This window comes from Molossus molossus, unplaced genomic scaffold (genome assembly GCF_014108415.1).
Source record: "Molossus molossus isolate mMolMol1 unplaced genomic scaffold, mMolMol1.p scaffold_m16_p_1, whole genome shotgun sequence".
Lineage (NCBI taxonomy): Eukaryota > Metazoa > Chordata > Mammalia > Chiroptera > Molossidae > Molossus > Molossus molossus.
In genome coordinates this window covers 10,000,313-10,025,364 of record NW_023425344.1, presented here as the reverse complement: position 1 = coordinate 10,025,364, position 25,052 = coordinate 10,000,313, and positions in this window count along the sequence as shown.

Sequence of the window (25,052 nt, the reverse complement as noted above, 5' to 3'; positions counted from 1 at the left end):
ATTACCTTAGAGCAGATTAGTGGATTGGTAAAAACGTTCAGAGGAAAAATGCTTATGCAAAACTGCCCGACACACTGCGCAACAGCCCATGTGGGAGGCACCAACATTTCTGAAATAACGATTCGGTCCACTTGCCTGCCTTCCTTCCTTCCTTCCTTCCTTCCTTCCTTCCTTCCTTCCTCCCTCCCTCCATCCCTCCCTCCTCTACCTCCCTCCTTTCCTTCCTTCCTTCCTTTCTTCCTTCTTTCCTTCCTTCCTCTCTCCCTCCCTCCCTCCCACTTCCCTTCCCTCCCTTCTTTCCTTCCTTCCTTTCTTTCTTTCTTTCTTTCTTTCTTTCTTTCTTTCTTTCTTTCTTTCTTTCTTTCTTTCTTTCCTCACCTGAGGATCTGTTTATTGATTTGAGAGAGAGAGAGAAAGGGAGGGTGAGAGAGAGAAACATCGATGTGAGAGAGAAGCATTGATCAGTTGTCTCCTATACTTGCCCCAACTGGAATCGATCCCAAAACCTAGGTATGTGCCCTGACCAGGAATTGAACCAGCAACCTTTCGGTGCATGGGACACCCAATCACCAGCTAGGCTATATCTCCTTTTACCTAATAAATGTATTAACTCCACAAATGTAGTTTAGTATGGTAATTGCTAAATCCCATTATTTTTTTTAAAAATATCTTTATTGTTGAAAGTATTACAGATGTCCCTCCTTTTCTCCCCATTGACAGCCCCGTCCCAGCCCCCTCCCCTGCCCCACTGCCTTCACCACACCGCACTGCTGTCTGTGTCCACTGGCTCCGCCTATGTGCATGCACGTTCTTCGGTTTACCCCTTCCAGCCCCCAAACCGCCTTCCCTCCGAGGTTTGTCAATCTGTTCCCTACTTCATGACTCTGGATCTATTTTGTTGGACAGCATATTGTGTTCTTCATATTCCACAAATAAGTTAGATCAAGTGATAGTTGTCTTTCTCTGATTGGCTTATATCCCTCAGAGTAATACTTTCCAAGTCCCTCTATTTCATCTCGAAGGGTAAGAGATCTTTCTTTCTTAGAGCTGCATAATATTCCATTGTGTAAATGTACCACAGCTTTTTATCCACTCAGCATACACCTGCCAGAATGGCCGCCAGCAACAAACCATCAAACAACAAGTGTTGGCGAGGGTGTGGAGAAAAGGGGACTCTAGCGCACTGCTGGTGGGAATGCAGACTAGTGCAGTCACTATGGAAAACACTATGGTGTTTCCTCAAAAAATTAAAAATGGAACTGCCATTTGACCCAGTGATCCCACTTCTAGGAATATACCCTAAGAACCCTAAAACACCAATCAGAAAGAATATATGCACCCCTATGTTCACAGCAGTGCTATTTACAATAGCTAAATCCCATTATCTTTCATTTGAGGTGTTTTTATTGTTATTCAATCTTAAATATTTTGTAATTCTTATTATAATTTCTTTTTGAGACAGAGATTATTAATTTATTACTATAATTTTTTTTTTTTGGTACGTGCCCCCAGCGGGAACCGAACCCGGAACTCTCTGGTCCGCAGGCCGAAGCTCCAACCGCTGAGCCAAGCCGGCCAGGGCGATTACTATAATTTTTTATTTAATTTTTTTAAATTATGAGGATTGTTTGCAGTACTGATTGCTAGGTTGGTTGCATGGGTCAATAGTATATTTATTTTCAGGTATTTACTAAGAATTTTTTGTGGCTTTGTATATATTTGTTCTCGAGTTGACCAGGATGGTTCTATTAAATCCATTTTGTTTTACTGTTCACATTTTGTGAATCCTTAAAAAAATTGTCTGCCTTATTATCAGATCTGAAAAAGATATGTTAAACTCTCTCACAGTTAGTAAGAATATACCTATTTGTCCTTGAAATTCTTTCAATATTTGTTTAAATATTTTGAAAATAATGCTGTTAGGTGCAGATGAGTTCAGAACTACTCTCATTTCCTGGGGAATTGCTAAATTTATTGTTACATCGTTACCTTCTTTATTTTTAACGTTGATTTTGCTGCTATGGAAAAGCTAATATTAATTATTAATAAAATAATAAGCTAATATTAGTAATTGCTGTTAATTAGGCTAATATTACTATTACTACAACAGCATTTTTCTTTTAGCTTATGTAAAAAAGGGTGTTTCAGGAGTCGAGGAGGTGGATCGGGCTCCACCCCGTCCAAGCAGCGGCCCGCTGGTGAGCTCTGCACCCCTGCGCAGGGCAGCCCCGCTGGAGAGGGAGGGAGGATGGATGCCCAGTAACTTCAGTCATGTCTCTCCTTGCCCTGCATGTCCTGGGTGGCGACAGCAAGGCCCCAGAAGCTGGGTGGACAAGACTTTGCTGATAAGTACTTCTGGGTGTACGTTTCACATTTCTTCTGTAAAGTGAGGGAGGAACATTTTTGACAAGTGTGAGGTCCTTTCTAGCTGAGAGGAATGAATCTGTGGATCTTACTGCAATGGTGAACTGCTTTTCGTCTATCGACTTCAAATGCTAAGAACTTTACTGAGAAAGTAAACAAAGAAATTCCCAGCACAGACACAAGAAGGTGGGGTGACAGGGGCTGCTGGGAGGGGCGTGAACAGGACAGTACTAGCTGGGGAGGAGCCGGGGGAAGAGGAGCCCTTTCTTTAGACAAACCCTCAAAGTAATGATGACTTTATTCCCCCAGAAAATTCTCCTCTGTTCTGAACTTTTACATCTCTAAGAAAACGGAAACATAACTATTTTCAAAACAAAGCAAGCTACAAGGATAAAACATTTTTTAATATAGCTTGCCTTTAAATTTTATTTTAGTCTTCCAAACATCTAACTATGCAACTTTTAATCTGTTTTTTAAAGACTAAAAAACATGCATATTTATATATAGACCTCCTATTTTCTCGGAAATACTGCCTGTACCAGTGTTTTTCTAAAATGTTACATGATTTGGGAAAAGCGGAACACCAAAATTCAGTTACAAAGCCACCTCTGAATCCCTGACACAGTCCTTCAGCTATTCCACTAGGTGGCAGCATGTAATAACAAATAATGATATTCCAAGGTAATAAATAACAAAACTGTGAAAAGCTACTTTTATAACAAATATCAGCCTCACATAGATACAAAACAATAGAATGAACTTTAGTGCTTTTTCAGCTTAACTTTAGAGGACAGTGGATCTATTAGAAGCATCCTTTTCCCCCACACATTCACACATTCTATCTTAAGTAAAAACCCTTGACACTAAAGTATAATGAACAGAAGGGTTGGGATTTTTGAGACATCTTTTCTTTATCAATGTTAGTTAAAATAAATGAGAACTCACCTCTAAGCAAAGAGAGTTTTCAATAGATACCAACAACCAGGTATAACAAAACCTTTCTTAAAATCAGATATTGAATTTTATTTGGCAGTTAGTGATCTAGAAAAGAAAGTCGAAATTTTACCTTTAGGGAAACACACCAATGCAACTGAGATATTTAAGGCCGCAGGTGGCTAACTGACATTCTACAAATTCAGGACATGACCGTGTTGTGCTTGGCCTGAAGAGTGTGTGTGTGTGTATGTGTGTGTGTGTGTGTGTGTGTGTGTGTAAGATTTGTCCATATTTAAATTTGAGCTGTTTCATACAAAACTCCAAATTCCTGGCTTTTCTGGTGCATCCAGAAGATATGCCCATGTTTTCATATGTAACAAGAGGCTGGGATCAAGTGGTGACTCCTTTTAACCAAGCGAGAGACCTCTAGTTTTTCTTCTTTGCTGCCCTAGCTCTATTAGTTTTTAGGCCTAGTAACTGCATCAACATGTCAGCCTCAAAATTGCACCAGAATGTTACCAGTGATTGAACCTCGATTTAGCAACCTCAGTACTTGAGTTCTGACTAAAAGAGAATTCAGAGCCAACAGTTAATGTGAGCACAAGTTTATTTATAAAGTCACAGAGGTAGGAGATGTGAGCCATGGAAGAATGAGCCAGCAGGGCTGCGTGGGCTCAGGAAACAGGTTACAGAGGCAAGAGAAGGGGCCTTGGAGCTCAGGAGAAAGAAAGGGGAAAGAGGAGGGGGAGCTGGTCCGTGTGCTTCAGAGAAAGCGGTGGGGGGAGAACGAGCACTGTGGAAAGAAGGGAGCCCTGGGAAAGAAGTGGGTGGGGGAAGGTGCAGGTGTGCTTAAGAGAGGGCCCTGCTGGGTCTTCCATCCTGAGAACTTTTATCCTGTCTCTGAAGGTGGGGGTTTTAGGGGAGATGCCAGAGGAGGATCTCAATGGAATATTCACTAGCTTCCCAGGTGTGTCCTTTCTGAGTCCAGGTTTCTATTGATTGGTTGGCACCAGGGCAGGGGGTCATTAGTCATCACTGATGTCAGCCGTGGCGTCACCCTCCTGGCCTTGCTGCTTTTCTGGGCCTGGAGCTGAAACACAGCTGAGGCCCAGATGTCGTCCCTTGTTTGACCAAAACTCTGATTCTGCGGTCAGCAGACCCGAGGCTTTGTTCTTAAGATTATTTGAGGCAGGTCAGAATCTCATTGGCCTGAGGGCTTAGTGCTCATTAAGAGAGTGGTCACGCAAGAGCTTGTGGGAGAGTCTCGCCAGGCCGCTCTCCGCCCCTTGCTCCTCCTCGAAGCAGTTCTGCCTCACGATAGTGGTACCAGAGGAGGAAAGGTCAGGGGAAGGTCCAAACCCGTGATCATCGATCACCGGATCTGCTAGGGGAGGAACGGTCACCCTGGGGCCAAGTCCTTGTTTTCCTAGTTTTGCCTGTTGCTGGGTACCTGGGGCTTTCGGCCCTGGTGACCTCCCATACCTTCCCTGTCATTCTAACTACCTACCACAAGACAGACTTAAAATAGACAGAACGATTGAAGAGACAGAGATGGAGACAGAGACGTCCTGTTGGTTTTATTCCTCTGGGGAGCCCTGGCTAACACACTGGATAAAAAGTGCTCTCACACAAGCTACCCAGCAGGTGGCTCATGGAAGTCATTTGCGTTAATCAGCTCGTGCAGCCTTTTCAAACGTCGTCCACTTGGAGCAGGACGTAAGCATTTGTCCTCCCTTCTTCATTTCTCCTCACCAAGTGTAATTTACAACCTCTACACCCCACAGAGTCCACACCAAACTTTCATGATATCTAGTCTATCGACCTACGTCTTAAAAGAGTTGCCCAAAGTATGTTAAGGTTCAATCCATTGGTAACACTTTTAAAAATAATCAGTGACCAGGAGCTTGTGTTTTCCCCAACTTTCCCACTGATCTTCAAACAAGTGACTTTTATCCAAATAGTGCAAGGTTTTCAGCATACCAGTCATGAAAATATTCCTCAAGTGGATCTGAAGTTCAGCACTGAATCTCTTGAAGCGACGGGGATTTGCTGGGAGAACAATGACTAATGTGCCATCACCGAGAGCAGCAACAGCTAGGGCTGACGCAGTTGGCAACTCCTGCACCCGTTTCCAAAAACAGGGCTTTGCAACCCCGTGACCTGGAACTAGCACCCTTCTCCTCGAGCCGAGCCCCCAGGTCTGTACTTTGAACCAGCTCATTGACAGATCATCACTGTCAGGCCAACCAACCCGTGTTCACGTGTGTAGGACGAGACATAAACGGCAGAACAGAACACGTTGGATATACTCTCCCTCAGTTCTCTCCTGACATAGCTGCTTCAGATAGTCTGCACCAGCACAGCCCACAACCCAGATATTAAAACAGCAACATTGTTTTGTTCCTGCGGGCAGAGGTCTGCTACCCTACGCAACCCCCTTCCCCCCAAACCCCCTCTTCGTTTGTGGGGAATTTGTCGTACATTATAACTAGCTTTGTTACAAACAGGAAACATCTCATTTCTCATCCTATCTACTTTATTTTAAAAATTTTTTCCTTAGTATCAAATTTATTAGCCCATTATGACTTCCGTGCAAATAAATACTGACCCGTGAATCTGAAGTCTAGAGAGATTTAGGAAGCATGAGCATATATAAGAATGCCTCTTCTTTCTATATGCTTATGATATTAGATTACGAATCTGAACAGATATGATACAAATCAATACTGTAGAGCAGATTGTAAAAAAGGGTCATCCGGGTGATATTTGAGTTTAAGGGAGAATGACAATGAATTGCTCCTTCTTTTCAGAGGTCACAACTAATTTAAAAGCAGAGTCGGATACATGGAGACCAAAACATCAGCCTTATACTCCAGAAAGGCTGGGTTGGACAATGTAGCTTATCCTGTAGCAAATGTGGGTTTCCCACGACTTCCCCCGGCTACCAGCTCACAAGGCAAGATAAACCTGTCTTCTGAACCTCGCCCTCTGGAGGCAGGAACCCTGAATGCACCCTTACTGTCAGCGGGCGGCTCCCAGGGAAAGAACCTCGTGGCCTCTTTTGGAGGGATGGACAGACAGTGGGAGAAGCTCAGACAGACGGAGATCAGCTCTGCCCTGCCCTCCACATCAGAACAGAGGGAGGGGAGAGAGTTACTTAGTGTTCCTTGCGTCTTCTTCCTCCCTCCCTCCTTCAAGGAAAGGTGGGATGGGGTAAGGACGCCCCCTCAAGAGGAAGAACGAAATGCTATTGACAGCGCAGGGAACAGGAAGGTCACCTACAAGAGGGACAGCAGGGAGAACAGCAGCACGATGTTCACTTGCTCTGAGGTCCAGATTTCAAACCAAGAGCTCTGCACGGGAGGAAGGGAGCAGGGAAGAGGCGTCTGGAGCCAGGTTGGGAGGATTTTGCTCCAAGCCAGGGAATTTGCACAGTTTGGTCACGAATTGAAAGGCAGTCGGCTTTCTGAGTAGGAGGAGAATATAATTATCGTCACGCTTTGAGAAGAGTAAGTGGGCTGCAGGGTTTGGAGGGGATCATCTGGGCGAGCTGGGAGCAGCAGCTCAGTGAGGGGCTCCTGTCTGACGAAAGGAATGGGAATTCGTGTCCTCGCAGGGGGGCTAGGAGGCAAATGACATTGGTGTGAGGCTTTGGAGTTTACAGCATCCCTGCCACGTTCTCCAGCTCCTGCCACGCGGCCACGGTGGGGAGGAAGTAGCTCGACAATAAGCGTGTGTGAGACCATTTGCACAGTAATGTCCACTGCACTACGACCTGGTGACCATCCCCAGGCTGGAAGGCAAGTGGACAGTCAGAGATGATCTAGAATAATCCACTCATTTATCAACTATGTGTTGCGCCCCTGCTGTGGTCCTAGGGACTGTCCCAGATGCCCAGGTGCCCAGCTGCAGCGGAGAGGTCGCCGAAGACCTCAGGAAGCTTCTATACTCGTGAGAAGACACTGTCAATAGATTATGTAAAGAAATATAAACTATCAAGGGGGCAGGGAAATAAGTCAAGGAAAGAGACTAGAAAGTCAGGGAGGTGATTTTTTAGAAAGTGCCACCGAGAAGTCCTCTCTGGAAGTGACTTCCGAGCAGACAGCAGGAGAGAGAAGGTATGATCCACACCAGGTTCTGGAAGGAGAGTGTTTGGGGCCGAAATGATGGTGAGGGGACGTGGGCACCTGTCTGGTGTGTGCAGGAGGCAGCAAGGAGGCCTCTGTGGGCGCAGCCGAGTCCCCAGGGTGCTGGTGGTAGGAGATGAGCCCAGAGGGCCAGTCAATGGCCAAATCCCGAAGGGTCTGGTGGCTGCGTGGAAGCCACTGTGTGGAAGCATCATTTGTGGAGGGGAAGGGTGGACAAGCGGGGACCAGAGAGAAGGCTCCACAGCAGTCCAGGGAGAGATGACGGTGGCTTGGACTCATGTGACATTACTAGAGAAGATGAAAAACAGCCCGATTCCCAATATGTGGAAAGATACAGTTGATAGGATATTTTATTGTATTTGACACGGAGTGGAAGAAAAAGAGAGAAATTTGAGATGTGCCCAAGGTTTTTGCTCTGAGCACCTGGGCTGTGCCCTTACTGAAAAGGGGTATCCAGCTTCACCGCGCACCTGCTGTCTGTGATAAACCTGCTGATCATTCCAGTGCAGATATTGCAAAGGATTTGATTCGGGGGTTAGGGGGAGACGTCCACGTTAGAGATAAAAATCTGAGATGGTCAGCAAACATAGGGAGAAGATGGTTCTCGCGCTTACCCAGCATGTACTAAGCACTCAGTGTGTGAAGCATTTTCTAGGACCCGGCGGTGCAGAGACCTAAGACAGGGTCCTTCCCCTCAAAGGGCTCACAGTTGAGTCAGAGCAGAAGCAAGGACACAGCCAAGGACTCTGCAGTGTGGCCAGTTCTAGAGCAGAAGGTTCCGGGGTGCCATAGGACACAGCACCGAGGCACCCCCTCCAGGAATTCAAGGAAGTCTTCCTACGGAAGGTGACGGCCCAGAGACGTTTTGAAGGCTAAAAAGGGGTGTCTCAGTGGAGGGAACACAGGTTACAGCACAGAGGGATGTGGTAGCAAGACATGGTCACCCCGCTGCAGTTAGGGAAGTGCGGCTGGGAAGGAGGGCGCCCGTGGAGTGACGGCAAGAGGAGCCTGGACCGGTGGGCAGAGAGGTCAGGAAGCCCCCGCGGCCATGCGAAAGGGTTTGCTAGCTGGGAAGCGGGCAAGTTCCATTTCCGACATGCTGAGCATGAGATACAAATGGGACGTGCCTAGAGTGTGACAGAGAACCGACGATCAGAACTCCAGGGACGGTCACGGCCAGAATCATATCCTTATTGCTGCCTGTCTCTATACTGTTTCAGAGTCTCCCTCATGGAGATCACTGCTGAAGTCACAGACACAAGATAAACGTCCAAGAAACACGCAACGCGGAGCAGAGGGGCAGGGAAAGAACAGGTGTAGGCGATGCCCACAGTTCAGGGGCTGCAAGGGGAGGGGGAGGGGAGTCGGGCAGGAGCAGTCAAGGGTGTTTGAGCACTGGAACAGCTTATCGTCACGGGAGCCAAGGAAGGGGAAGATTCCCGCAGGAGACCGCAGCTGGCCATGTCAAACGCGGATCAAGGTCAAGGAAGGTAAACATGGAGGGTAAGTCATCAAATGTGGAAACCAAATGGTCCCTTGGTGACCTTTGGGAGAACAATGTAGGAGTCGCAGGGGATTGGAGAGAAAAGTGAAGGCAGAGAAGGTGGACGTCCAAGCCTCCATCCCCAGCATTTGTCTCTTACATTCAACCTTCACTTGACCCTATTCTGCTGGCTTTCTGTCCACTCTCCCGTATTCCTTTGTCTACCGTCCCCATGTGATGGCACCTCTGCCAACCAGCCAGCTGTGAACTGAATTATCCAGGAGACTCTCCGAGACCAGGAACTAGGTCAGAGGCCACGTGAAGAAGCGAGTTCTGCCACACATTCTGTGAGCGAGCAGCATCTCCTGAAAGACACCTTCAACCTGGAAGACTCGCCACCCATATGTTAACAGCGGTTCCCCCCAGGTCCTGGCCACTAGGAGGTTGTGATGGGGGGAACGTTGGTTTATTTTTACCATCGACACCAATGTATTGTTTGAGGGGATGGTGGCTGTTTTACAACAAAAAAAGAATGTGTCGGTTTTCAAATTTTAAATATTTTGGTTAAAAAAATGACACGCTCTCTATTCTTCTAATCTGCCGAGGTGCCAGTTGGCTCAGACCATCTATCTTTCTTCTTCTTTTCTTTGTCTTCCTCCCATCCGCCTTGGCAGGCAGAACGCACTCAGTGGAGATGTTGGCAAACCCTCGAGTCAAGCGTTTGTTCTCTTTAATGTCATGGCCATGTCTAAATAATTGTCCTCCTATATTAATTGAGATCCAGCTTTTATCGAAATTGAATCTTTGCATATCCAAAAGCCACTTATGCAAATTAAAACAATGACTCCACTCAATAAACTGGGAATGATAACCCCAGTCATGGCAGTGAGTGAAGCTCATCAAAGCCCCATTTTCATAATTTTCCTTTTAGAGACCAAGAGCTGAAACAAGTAGAAGCAGGGAGGGAGTAATTGGCCACTTATTCCAATCCCCGCTATTTATAATAATAATAAACAGTACAAATAGAAAACAGATTAAGCACTGTTCCCCCTGAGCCAGTCAGTCACCAAGTTGTGACAAGCTGACCTTCTACTGCTAGAATCTCCTCCTTCCCTCTCTGGCTCATGCAGTTGGGCCCTATCTGTCTTCCCTGGACCATGTCAACAGCCTCCCACGGCTACTCTTGCTCCTCTGACAAATACCTTCCACGCTGGTCACTAGCATGAACTCGCTGGTCCAAAAACCAAGCCACTGTCTCCCGTGAAGCCCTTGGGTGGCCCTGAAGCCACCGCGGGGTGTTTCGGCTCTTCACCCTCGCACACAGGGTGCTCGGTTTCCTGGCTCCCACCTGCGGGTCTTCTGCCTCCAGGCTCAGAGTGAGAGCTCTGACTTGGGGTCATTGTGTGGCACTCAAATAACTGCCAGACTCCCCTTGGGGAAAACGTCCTGCCCTCTGCTGTCACCGCACCTCAGTCAGGGCCACCACCGTCCACACGGCAGCTTTTCCTAAAGTTAACATTTGGGGAAACCGGGGGAACCCGACTTCCTTTCCTTGCAGGTGGCTTTTAGGGTCTTTATGCAAATACATCCATTTCCTCCCCAGACCTCTGCAAACTGAGAAGCCCTTGCAAAATCACAGGATTAAAAAAAAAAAAAAAAAAAGTTAATTGTGTATCATGTTCCAAAGTCAAGACATACTTAATTCTTCGATTTGCATGCTCCACTGTGATTCTCTTTGTTCACCTCTAAATAAAAACTTCCACCATACCGGGCACCCTATTACACACATATAATTTGGTTTGTATAAAATTTAACTCACTATAGATATAAACACACACAGATATCTTAAATCTTCATGTCTCTGCTTAGAAGATGACTTGACTTTTCTGATAACATCCTTTAAAAATATTATTGCTGTTTTGTAAATGGTCTAACCGATCATTTCCTGGGTCAGCAGCACTAAGATCAGGTCATTTCTGACTTGAACCAGAACTCAAATGAATGGTCTTTCTCCATAAACTGTTTATTAATTTCCTCTGTACCAGACTTCTGAAAGAAAGAACAAAAGAAGCTAATCATTACAGACGTGTCAGAGAGCATTTTCGGGGGCTGTGGAAAGACCTTCAGAATCCACAGACCTCAATCACGCGCACACACGGGACAGTGCAACGTCTAGGATCCAGCGGCGTTTGGAGAGCCAGGCTTCCAGCCGTGGCCCCTTCACCACAGTAACCCTGCTCGTGAAGACCTGTCCACAGGGACGGGCGCTCCTTGGTTCCGACCTCACCCTGTATACATCCCTCCATCTGGCTGATGATTTGCATCTTTTCATATCTTTAAATAAACTGATGCTCTAGTGAGTCCACAGGCTTCCTGAGGTCTGTGAGCCACTCTAGAAATGAGCTGAACTCAGGAGGGAGCCGCAGCAACCTCTGACGCAGAGCCAGTTGGCCAGAAGCAAGGTGGCGACCTGGACTTGCAGTTGGCACCTGAACTGAGGGCCGCCTTGTGGGACGGAGCCCTGGGTCTGTGGGACTGGGACGGAGCCCTTGGTCTGATTCTGGGCGCACAGTGTCAGAACTGAGCTGAACTGTAGGACACCCGGCTGGTGTCCGAGAACTGCTTGGTGTGGGGAGAACACCCACACATTGGAACTGGTAACCCAGAATCACGAGATGCTATTTGCACGTTAATGTCAGCAAATGTTCTCCTCTGGGGTGGCTCTGATGGTAAATAGGAGGCCTCTCCCTGTCAAAAGAGTCAGTGACAATGAAGAGAACCTGCTGGAAGGGAGAACCTATCCTGCTAAGCTGCAACAGCCACTGAACAGCCAATCCAATCCAGGTCCCCATCAATACAATGGCTGTGGTTCCTGGGGTTCTCCCACAGGGCACAAAAGCCATCGGGACTAGAGAACATTTTGGAAGGTCAGCTAATTCCCTACAGCGTCCGGGTCCCCTTTCAAAAATGTTCTTGTTCAAGGGACCATCTTTTAAAGAAAAAAAAAAAACATTTCTCTCTCAATCTCTTGCTCTCTCTCCTGCCCTCCTACCTTCTCTCCTAGTTGTTTTTATTAAAAGAAAGTCATCAAAAGATTCAAAGGACCATTCGTCTATTCACAGAGTCACTATTTATAATAGCAGAAGATTGGAGCAATCCAAACGCTTATCAATAGGGGAATTATAGACTGTGATATGTTCCCACAATTCTGTATATTCAGCCTCGAGGAAAAATGAGAATCCCTATATGCGTATCTGTGGGTACAAAGACAAACTATTATGTGCAAAAAGCAAGATGCAAACCGCTAACTCACATGTCACCTTTCGTACGCGGATTCCTGCATTTGCAGAAAGGGCTATAGAAGAAGACACCAGGAACAAGAGTCACGATCCGGCAAACAGTGGCAGGCTCAAGGATGCAAGCAAGAGTGCCCTGGGCATGACCATGTCCTTTTGACGTTAAAATCACGCAAATGATAGAAGTATTCAAAAAGGGGATATTTTACAGAAGCAATCCACAGGTAAAAGTCAGCACGTGGGTGTGGGGCTCTGAATAAAGCCTCCAAGATGGGGAACCTCCTAGGGTGGCCATCCTCTGAATGGCTGTCCCAGCAGGGGTGTAGAGGACCGTGAGGATCAGTGGCAGGGGAAAGACGGGGAATAGAGAGAGAGGGAGACAACATGGTCAGGAGGAGAGTGGCCAAGGGGAAGTGACGGAGAACGGGACGGAGGAGCCGCAGGGACAGGAGGCACCCCTTCCCCAAGAACGTCCTCCAGCTGTCTGCAAAACCCTCCCCTCGGTCTTGCCGGAAGGCTTTGTCATCCGCAGATACTTTTTTTATAGCTGCGAGTAACTTACAGCATGGCTAGACCTGAGAGCATTATGCGAAGTGCAGTAAGCCAGTCAGAGAAAGACAAGTACCGTATGATCTCACTCGTATGTGGAGTTTAATGAACAAAATGAACTAACAAGCACAATAGAGACAGACTCAGAGACAGAGAGCAGGCTGACAGCTGGGTACTGGGTGGAGGAGGGACTGAGCAAAGAGGAAAAACTCCTGGACAGGAGCAACAGGGTGGTGACTGTGGGGGTGCAGGGAGGGCGTGGGGGAGAGGAGGGGATAAATGGTGATGGAGGAGACTTGACGTGGGGTGTTGAACACATAGTACAGTGTACAGAGGATGTGTTGTAGAATTGTGCACCCAAAACCTGTGTAATTTTAATAACTAGTGTCACCCTAATAAATTCAATAAAAATAACTTTAAAAAAGTTATTCCTAAGTATTTAGGAGAGACCCCCTTTTCTATTGGCACTTTTGCTTGTATGACAGGATACTATTTATGACATTAATCGTGTCCTTTTCCTCCTCCGTGTCTCTCCTTCCTGCCCCATCGGAGCGCGGCGGTTTAGTGTTCAGGGCCCCAGGGAGCAGATGTGAGGGTAGAAGGGGAAAGCTGTCTGTCTACCATTCACTGCCCCACCCCTACACACCCTGGGGAGCAAATGACACCTGGGTCCTGAGAAGGAGACGCCCTGCTTCTCATGCCCCACAGAGAGGAGCAGACTATGTCAGACGTGGCCGTGTGGCTGGGACCCACCAGAGACAGCCTGGCCCGAACCCTGAGCTCCAAGCGAGACGGGGAAACAGCCAGCCACGCCCGGTGTGCACTGTGGACAAAACCCAGAGAAGCTCTCACCCGGTCGTTGGCAGGACGCAGGACCCACTGAGACGCGTCAGGGAGAGAGCACGCCCTGGGAAGGAGTGGGGGTCCCTTTTCCTTCCATTTTTCCAACAGCCCACCATCCTGTGAGTCTCAAGTCAGTATTACACTTGTTTACAGATCATTTTACCAGTGTTTACTGCACACTTCCAGTGGGGGAGTGAGAGGTCGCTGATTCTTTCTCACCTGAAGCAGACGCACTGAGATCCCCAGGGGAATCGCTTGGTGCAGGGAAACAAGACCAGGGTGTCTCTGGACTTTGGAATCCCGTGAACGTCACAAATATTCACAAAGTCAATGACCTCTCCGACCCGCGTGGGCGCCGCGCTGGGGCCCGGCAGCCTGGCGGGATCAGAAACCAGTGAGCAAAGACAGGCTCAGAGGGCCTGTCCGGGAAAGAGCCAGGCCACAGCCGCGAGGTCCACCTTTATTCGGTTCATGTGCCCAGAACGAAAGGCCACAGAGGTCAAACAAATATGCTCGACTCGGAACAGCCAGCAGAACGGTCCGACACTTTGTCCTGAAGGAGAAACAAGCAAACCAAAAAGACGGCTCGGAGCGGGAGGCGGAATGGGATGCCAGCCAGAATACAGAGGGATACGCAGAGAATGCCCTTCCACCAGTGTCCGCAGGCTCGGTCGCTCATCCTGGTTGCTACATAAGGAGACACGTGTTCTTCAAGGTGAGCGGCGTCCTGGAACCTAACCAGCTTCATGAAACAAAGCTAACCTTTAGTGCTGTGTGAACTGGCGGGTGAAATCATTACATTAGGGTGAGCAGAGCGCCTTTCAGGTGTCCAGCTGGCCTCATGAGACAGTTGTAGGTCCTGCCCCCGCCCCCCAAAAGAGCCTAAAGCAGTCTACCAGTCGCCGTTACCCAGAGGAACTGGCTCTCTGCCCGCCCCCCTTCCCACTGCCTTGCAGTAACACACACCTGCTGGACCACGAGCCCCATGAGGGCTGGACCGTGCCTCCTCCGGTGTCAGCCCCCACATGCCCAACAAACAGGACTAAAGGACGGGTGGCTGGACAGACGGCGTGTGCGGGCGAGGGCCCCGTCATTTGTGAGCACCCCGGGTTTTGCTATAACTTGTGCATCTCAGGACAAATGCGAGGAGCACCGACGGGGCTGGGTCAGGGCAGAGCTGTTTTTTCCTTCCGTGGGACCTGTGAGTGACAGATCTAAGTAGCTGTGGTGACACTCCCCCCTCCCTCCTGCGCACACCTGGAGAGCCAGGCTATCAGAGCAGATCTGCTGCCCTGAGCAATCCGTGGCAGCAGGCTGTTCTCAGAGGCAGTCATATTCCAGGGTCGGGGCAGGTGATAACGTTGTAGGCTTAGGGACCCTTGATAAAGTCCCTTTGACTAAGGATTTAAAGTGTTAAGTTAAGGGGGAGGAGGAGGAGGAATCATTCTCACAAAATAAATAAAGTGTTAAGTAAATGGGACGGTCCAGGGCAGAGCTGAGCCCAGTCAGGAGGTGCGGATTCGGGACACTGCCGTGGGACCAGGAGGCTGGGTCGATCGTGAAGGCTGTGTCCTCAGGGCAGTGACAGTGAGGGCTCCGCGTAAGGGCTATAGGCAGCGAGACTGACGTTGACTCCCACCCCCTGGAAAGCACTTGGGTCCTAAGGCACTTTTTGGGGTCCTAGTCCAACTCTCCTGTATGCTCATCCTCTCCCTCCACCCACTGGCACTTCTCCAGGCTCAATCTCTCTTATTTGGAGGAAATAAACCAGTCAACAGACAAGCAGACAAGCTCCCCTTCCGACAGTGCTGGCTGCGCAAACGTCCCCACTCACTTCCTTCTCTCTCGAGCACTCCCGGCTGGGCGTTTCTGTCTGCACCCACAGGGAGCCTCTCACTGACAGTCAGGGGTCATCGCTGCTAAATCGCGAGGACGTTTCGGTGCGCAGCCCACACTCTCTGCAGCATCCATCACCACTGACCCTCCTCCACCTTGACTTGACTGCTAATGCCCTCCTGCAAGTTCCTCCCTACCTGCAGACTCCCCTCTCAGACTCCTCGTCCTCGGGCCGTTTCTTCCCACAATGTTGATGCTCCTTCTAGTTTTCCTGGGTCCTCTTCTCTCCTGCTATACACCCGCTCATGAGCTGTCGCCCGTTCCCTCAGCCTCAACATCCAGACACAGATGATGCCCAGGTCTGTATTTGACCCCAGATTTCACTCCAAATCACCAGATCCCTAAACGCATCCGATTTCCTGGACACCTCCTGTTGGCCATAGGCAGGCCATCTGGACTCTGTCAATTTGAGAGCCAAAGCACAGTACATAGTATATAGCCCACAGTACACAGTACATAGCACACAGTACACAGTATATAACACACAGCCCATAGCACACAGTACACAGTATATAGCACACAGTGCACAATGCATAGCACACAGTATATAGCACATAGTACATAGCACACGGTACACAGTACATAACACACAGTACATGGCATATAGCACACAGTACATGGCATATAGCACACAGTACATGGCATATAGCACACAGTACATGGCATATAGCACATAGTACATAGTATATGGAACACAGTACATAGCATATAGCACATAGTATATGGTAATATTTGTTGTAAATGGAAAGTTAACTTGAGAATCACATATCATTAGTAAATTTTAAAACTGCAAAAATTGTTCCAGGAAAATATGAGCCTGGATGACAAAAACGTAAACTACAGTTGACAATAGCAAATGGTAAAAAAAAAAAAAAGGAATTATTTCTTACACACTGGTGAAAAATCAAACGTTTGATAAAAGTTTATATGTGCAAACCTGACCCAGTCAATCCACCACGGCTAAAATAGTGCCCTAAAAGAAACCAGCATGGAAAAAAGCTGTACACGTTTGACAAAGATGGAGAAAAATAAGGGGGAAATCCAGCCTTCATTGTAAAGTCTACATGAGAAAGATTTTATCCTGATGAAAATAATGTTGGTAAAATAAAAATGAAGCGAAAACAGTTGGAAACAGTTTTAATATGCCATATAGAAAACGCATCAGAGAATTAAATTGGCTTAATGGAGTTCACCTCGGAATAAATCTTTGCCACAATAGCCACCAGTGTTGACATCATCTTTACGGTAATGTTTGTGTTCAAGAAAAAAAAAAAACCCAGCAGGGCCAAAATACAGGGTGGGACAAAAATAGGTTCACAGTTGTGAGTACGGGAAACACAGTTTATTCTTATACTATTATTTATTAATTACTGTATTATTTTCCATACGAACAACTGTAACCCTACTTTTGCCCCAACCTGCACACAAGGGCTCAAAATGGTGACGCCAACATTTCTGCACTGCCCATGGGCACTTCATACCCCACAGTTTCCACACCGGACTCCCTTTCCATTCCCCATCTACACCCCAAACCACTTCCTTCTCTTGTGTTTCTTCTCTCTTCCTTTCCTCGTTTTCCCCACCTCCATATCTGAGCATCTCTTGCCTTTTCTGGCTCCTAAATATATTCTCATTGTTTCATTCCCATTGCAACCCCTGCCATGGAGGCCATCATCGCTCCAGGCTACATCCTCTTAACTGGTCCTACTGACTCTCCCGGCTCTCTCCGACCTGCCAAGGAAGGGATTTCTGAAGAGCAAACTGATCTTACATTCTTCACGGGTTCTCCTTGGTATTTACATCTCCAGCCTCAAGCTCATGGTCACCACTACATGATGCCTCTCTTTGTGTCTTGACTTACTACCCTCTCTCTGGCTCTTCTACCCCAAATCCTGCTGCCTTCACCACGGCCCCAAGAACCCATGCTAGTGAATTCCTACTCATCCAACAAGACTTACACCACAGTGATCTGTTTTCTGTCTGTCTCTCCCGCTAAATTATAAAGTTCTCAGGGCAGGATCATGCCTTGTTCAACATCATGTTCTTAGTACCCAGGACTGTACCTCGCGTGTAATAGGAGCTGCCTGTTTTTGTTAAATGGATGGACGGATCTCCTTGAATCCTCACAACAATCCTGAGCAGCGGGCACTCCTACCTTTATTGAAAGGAGCTCAAAGAAGTTCAGTAACTTGCCCAAGTTCCCATAGCAAGTCAGTTAGGATTTAACCCATACGAGTTTAGTTAGGAAGTGCATGGTTTGTCTCTCCCACCATGCAGTGCCTTTTAACTGGATGTAACCAATGCACAGACATGGGGACACCGTTTCTACAAAGATGGCATTGATAGTCCACGGGGGAGACTAATGCATTAAAAAGAATTATAACACAGTGTGGTCATACAGTTGGAGATGCATGGGCAATGGAGAATGGCCATCAGGGAAAAGAAGGGAAGAGAGGACTGGGAGGGGGCATATTCGAAGTGGGGTTTAAAGGATGAGTAAGAGCATGGCTGGCAAAGTTGAGAAACAAATTCTGCGCAGATGTAGAAAATGACTTGAGCTTTCTTATACCTCAGTTGCCACATCAGAAGAAGCTAAGAAATTGATATTCTCTCTGAGAGTATTATAGATGATAAAGCTGCGAATGCCAATATTTTGATGTTCAAAACACTGAAGTGATTAAAGGTATAGGAACTGGATTGCCAACGGAGATATTTCTCAGAAGTACTGAGCGTGACGCTGAAAGCATCTTTCTTGGATGCTGCCCGAGTCCTCAGGCAGGCCATTGTGAAGGTATTTCTTTGTGTCTTGTACCTCATCAGCCTATTCTGCTGTGTTCCAAGTGCTAATTAAAATTGTATGCTGACGGCCAAAGTAAAAACACTTACATTAAAATAATGTGACTAAATTAAATGGCTCAAAACAGAGTGATTCCAAGTTGACACACAGTTCTTACCCCACCCCATAATTCTGGGGGTAGAGGGCAGGGACTCAGGCATAAATTTAATATTGTATTTTTTCTGATACCTGTACTTTTTCAAAATAATATAGAACTTTAAAATTTACAAAAAGCCACTTTCAACCACCTTTTATCCTTGAAATGATTTGATTTGGGCTTTTAAGGTGAAATGCGGTATATTTTATGTGAATTGCTTATGATGCAAATGTATCTATGATTCCATCCAAAACCTAATCCTTTGTCTTACAGCCTTTTTCTTACAGTGCACAAAACACATTTTTTTAAAAGTTTGTTCTACAAGTGTTATACTGAGATAAGTTTTCAACAACAACAAAAAAGATGTTGGTGAAATTTCTTGACTAGATATTGGACTTAGCTATGAGAATAAGGCTTAATACAGAGTAAAAGCTAAGTAAATACAGACTAGCGTTCTAACTGTTCTACTCAACAATCATGGGCAAGCAAACCTCTCTCCATACGAGGCTTAAAAGCTATGACTTATTCTGCAACTTGTGAAGAAGGCTCGGAGATAGTGTTAGGAACCTTTTGGTCCCGATTCCTCGTTGCACCTCCAGACCATTCTTGCCCATTCTTCTGTCCAGCCAGTGCCCTGGCTCGCCCACCAGCTGCTCCTACGACTGAGCTCTGGAAACGGAAACTCAGTCTTTAAGTTTCACTCAAGCACTGTGCGTTTTCCTGCCTCTCACACCCTGTCCATGGTCCTTGTCTGCCTGTGAGTCCTTCAGTTACCTCCCTGCGCCCCATTTTCTACCTGGCAAACCCACTTTCCAAGACCTATTCAAATGCCACTTCCTTCTGCGCTGCCCCGGCTCCCCCAGAGCGGGATTAGCCAGCCTCTCCTATGAACTCGGGGCACTGCATTCCTCGTCCAGTGTGGCACTCATCACAGGCCATGCAGTCACCTGTGGGCAGGAAACACATTCTCTCCGTTCCTCCAGGGCTCTCTGCAGTACCGGGCACACACAAAACATTCAAGAAACATCTGCCGGAGAAGAAATACTAAAGTCTGTTGACTGAAAGGTAAGCAATGTAACATAAACATTACAATTTAGAATAGGGTACTTGAGTCCATCAGAAGAAAAATAATACTACATGCTCATGCCAAGTCAACCTTGAACTTCAGCCTATAGTAGCCCAAGAAGCACTGAAATCTTGTCATTCTGGAGCTGCAGGGAAGCCTGAAGACACCTTCCCAGCCTCCGCTACACGATCAGGGACTAGACCCGGAGCACATCCCAGGCCCGATGACTAGCAAGTGGCAGCACAGAATCCGAACCGGCCTCAACACCAGTGTTTCGCTTCCTCCCTTCGTTCTGCTGTCTCCGAGGGCTGAAGACCTTGTCTAGTCTACTGCCATCATTTGAGATTCAATTCTATGGTCTCATCTTAAAGAAATAGTTTACCCACTTTGGCACACAAGCAAAAAAAACAAAAAACAGACTGTTTTGAGAAAACCATCCGTTAGCCAGAAGCCAATGTTTGCATGGGGAAACCCACCTGTGTAGGTCCCTGGAGGATTAATGGACGATACTGCCTATCTGAAAATTTAGTTACAAAAATATAGAGTCAGAAGAAGTTTCCTTGTTGATGTGTATTTTTAAAAAATACCCTTAATACAAAGAGAACTATTTGCTTTTGAGGGAGAAGCCAGCCATACTACTGTCAAACAGGGCACTATCCATAAACTATCATACCAGTTAAACTCTCTATGCAACACTCAAATGTTAAGAAGGCAGCAAACAGCAGAAATTTTGAGCTACCCAAAGTCAATGGAATCGACTGGTTTTTGTTTGTATCTTTAATTACTTAACATGAGATTTTATTGTCTACATTAAGATAAACTAGAAACTGTGAAAGTACATCAAACTTTTAAAAATAACATCAAATTTTATGAAACGTAGTGTTGTTTAGAAAAAGGATATCTAGCTAACCATGTCAAATCACAAATTCCAGCAGCATAGCATTAAAATTGAATATTTAAAAAATGGTTTGCAGAACTAGAAATGGATTTTTATACAACTGCTGCTACTACACAGCTAAGTATATGGATGAACATCAGAGTGAAAGTTAAGAGATAATCAATAATGATCAGCATCTAATTTAGCCTCAGTTTTCTTACTAATCAAATACTTATGTATGAATTATACATGCCAAATTTTTAACCCCAGCATGTATCTGTCACCAGTGGGCATATGCTCAGAGAACAAGAATTAGTGTTCATATCAGCTTAGGCAAAGCATAATCAGGAGGACAAAACTGTCTCAAGACGTCAGTGTTTGCTATGGACACACACGTTTTCTCTTTATTGCTATTTAGAAAAACGAGCCCGAGTACTGTTCTCCTACATGAACTGCACACCTAAGTTAAGTACTTATTCAGCATCCATACGAAAGAAAAGGGGTAAAAGTCGTTGATTATTTGAAATTTATATTCAATTAGAAGTGTCAAAAACTACAGAGAAATTGTATGTATAAATATAAACTTAGACTATTGAAAAGAAGAGGGGCATATAACTGATGTACACAAAGAAGCAATTAGAAAATTTAAAGCCTTAAACTCAGATAAACAAATTTCTAAATCCTAGAAAGCAGAAACCCTAAAAGAGGATTATTTTGGGAGAATCTGAACATTTATTATGCATTTCCAATACATTTTGGTAACAAAAATGAGAAAGAGATATAAATACTTAGTTTACATAGAAAGAGATAAAACTTAAATAATAGATTATTATAAAACCCAAAGAGTACATTCACTATTAACTATCTCAGAAACAAAAAGGAAGAAATAGAAAACAGATTAGAATGCAAAAACTAATTAATGAACAGAATGAAAGCTAATTACACATCACAGCCCAAAAGAACTTACAGGGCATGAAAGTAAAGAGAAAAATTACTCAGTTATCTTGATTCATGCAAGGTCAATAAAAACATTAGAAAAAAAAAAGTATAAAATTATCTTAAATATCATGTAAAATCTTTTGCTTACCAGCTATACTATTTGATAAGTGGCCAAAGAAAGCAGCAAATAGCTGAACACCAGGAAATAATTAGAACAGGGCCATAAACAATTCTGAAAGGCAAAATCCAAAAGCACCAGCAACATGAACTAGGTGATAAATAAAATCTCTGTTTCACAAATTCTCAAATTAAAGCCTTTGCTAGCTGAAATTCTAAAAAAAAAAAAAGGTTTTGACAATTATCAACAAATTTATTGGAAAATCAGAGTTCATTCTGCAAATCGATTCTTGATAATTAACTGAATAAGTAATTAAAACCATTCTAAACATAGTACATCTATTTTATACGAGGATAATAAAAAATGAGCAGTATTCTTTCCCCTTAAGCGAGAAATCTGGAACGGAAAGCTTGCTAAGTCATCACCATGGTCCTTTCAGCAATATTTTGGAATTTTCCAGAAATATTAAATCTAACACAAAATAAGCCTTATATCTATCTGATCATGTGTAAAAGATCCTATCAGCCAATAAAGTATAGATTTATGTTAACACACCTTTACCACATAAAAAACCAACTTTTAGATCTTTAGAAACAGAATAGCTTTTATAAAACATCCCTTTGAACAAAACGCAGTTTTCAATAGGTCCTATTTAGAATGGTTTTGGTCCTATATTCTTGTGCCAGAGAAATGGTTTTAGAAATAAGATTTTGCTCATGACCGTTTTAGTTAAGTTGTAACAGGTACATGAAAATCAAAGGCACATGATTCAATTTGTGCTACATCTTCCAGACACAAACTGAGTTGATGTCCTTTAGAAATCCATAGAGTAAAGCCCAGATAGGATAAAACCTAGTGAATATCAGTCCAAAAATGATTGCCAACGATAGAAAATATTATTACTGAAACTCAGAGATTCAATAAAGTCACATAAATTTACTGCAAAGTCTTGCTCTGGGCCCAGCAATATATTTTATTTCTTTAGAACATCAGTTGCAATGCTGTTCAGGTTTTAAAAAAATATCGATTATTTTCTCTTTGAAGAGAAAATGGTAAATAAATTAAATTCAAAACCTTTTGTGAATTCGACACATAACATTTATGGTTTAGAAAACAGAATTCATGTTCTGCTGAAATAAATTTTCAAATGAGAAATATAGAATTAAACTGTACTCTATTCAGTGGTTGAATCTATACTCCAAAAACTCTACAACAGCAATCGTCACAAATCCCATTTCCATTGCTTTGAATGTCACCTTAGGGCAATGTTCTTGGACTTAGGCATGTCTGGGTACAATATGAAAAATTTGTTCAAAATGCAAAAACACTGAGGCCTGGGGTGTGGATTGCACAGGTTATAAGAACCCATCAGGTCTCATGCAAAAGGAATGAAGAACTAATGCATAGATAATACAGAAGGTTCATTAAAGACTTAAGACCATTGATGTGTTACTGTATTTGAATTCCCTGCACTATTTTAGACCCAATTGTGAAGTCATTCTCTAATTAAGGATTCCACACTTTTCTACAAATATTCATAGAATAGGCATATCTAGTTATTTTTAGCCCAGGGGTTCAAGAATCTGAAAATGGGTTTGCAAGGGTTTTATCACAAAATTTTGGAAGAGGCCATCAGGGTGATCTGCCCAGCATTCTATAGTGAGGAAAATGTGGCAGAGAGGTCACACGTGTGACCTTAGAGCAGAAGACCAATCAGAGTCAGAGAGAGTCCAGGCCTTCAGGGTTCTCTTAAGTCATCCAAGTACTTATTTATTTTTTTAATCAGGAAAAGTATATGAAACTAACTTCAAACATATTTTAGGAGCAATATATGGGAAGTGCTATTCAAGAGATAAATTGCTTTGTAGTTGAAAAGTAAAACCTACTCAGTCTAGATGGCACTAAGTTTCCACTAAGGAGAAAGAAAACAGAAACTGCATTTTTTTTAGCTCTTACTATAAAATAGACATTGCTCCATTTACCAAGGAAAGACACTGAGGGCTGGAGTTCATAAGCTTCATAATTTTCTGGAGCTTAAATCCATGGTTAATACCCAATGAGTTGGATGTATTTTGTTTAGTCTCAAAATCACAATTATTAAATCTTTCTCTTAAAGATTTTTTATTGATTTTTATTTTTTTAAATGTTTTTATTAATTTTTAGAGAGAAAGGGCGAGAGAGAGAGAAACATTGACGTAAGAGAGAAACCTCAATTGGCGGCCTCCTGCACACCCCCACTGGGGATGGAGCCTAAAATCCGGGTAAGTGCCCTGACCAGGAATGGAACCAGCAGCCTATCAGTGCACAGATGACCAATGACCAACCAATCGAGCCACACCGGGCAGGGCCAATGATTAAATCTTTAATAAAATTCAAAGTTACTCAACATTTTTTTTAATTGTATATATTACTCACCAAATTTTCATCCTTTTAAAACTATTTCGTGGTTTACTATTTTCAAAATACAATAGCCACATGGTAGACAACTATCTTTTCATTGAATTTATATAATCATAATTATTATGCGTGTATATTAAAATATAATTTTGAGTGTAAGTCCATTTAACAAAACTTTCTTAACTCATTGAACTTTTTGTTCTCTACTGTTTACATGCAAGACGCTTGTTCTCATTCATTATTTGTCTCTATTGAAACTATTTCCCACCAATGGAATATTTCTTCCCCTAGAAGCTAGTACACTGTCCTGCTGCCTGGGCACTGCTATTTGCTGAGTTAATGTTTAAATGGAATTACTAAAGGTCATTGTCATGCAAATCTTGTTTTTATCTTATAACTTAATTCAAAATGTCCTTTGATTCTCTTTAATGGCAGGGATAGTCATGTTTTTGAAATATTCCTAGTGTTTTCTTTCTTTTTTTTTAAATATTGCTGAGAATTTTTTTTTTCCCAAATCTTTATTGTTGGATGTAAAATGTATTACAGATGTTCCACATTTTTCCCCCATTAACCCCCTCCTCCCCACTCCCGCCCCCCCTCCCACCTTTTCCCACACTATTGTCTGTGTCCATTGGTTATGCATATAAGTTCTTTGGTTTATTTCTTCCCACCCACCCCAACCTCTTTCCCTTTGAGGTTTATCAGTCTAGCAATGAATTTGTGCTTCTTAATCCCTTCACCTTTTTCACCCATTCCCCAACCCCCCTCCCAACTGGCAACCAACAAAATGTTCTCTGTATCTATAAGAATGTTTCTGTTCTACCTGTTCATTTTGTTTGTAGATTCCATTGTCGATTGATATGTATTCATTGCCATTTTGTTTGTTCATACATTTTATCTTTTTCTTCAAAAAGACCCTTCATCATTTCATATAATAACGGTTTGGTAGTGATGAACTCCTTTAACTTTTTCTTGTCTGGGAAAGTTTTTATATGTCCATCGATTCTAAATGACAGCTTTGCAGGATAGAGTAATTTTGGTTGTAGGTTCTTGCTTTTCATCACTCTGAATATTTCTTGCCACTCCCTTCTGGCCTGCAAAGTTTCTTTTGAGAAATCAGCTGACAGCCTAATGGGAACTCCCTTGTAGGTAACTAGCTGCCTTTCTCTTGCTGCTTTTAAGATTCTCTCTGTCTTGAACCTTTTGC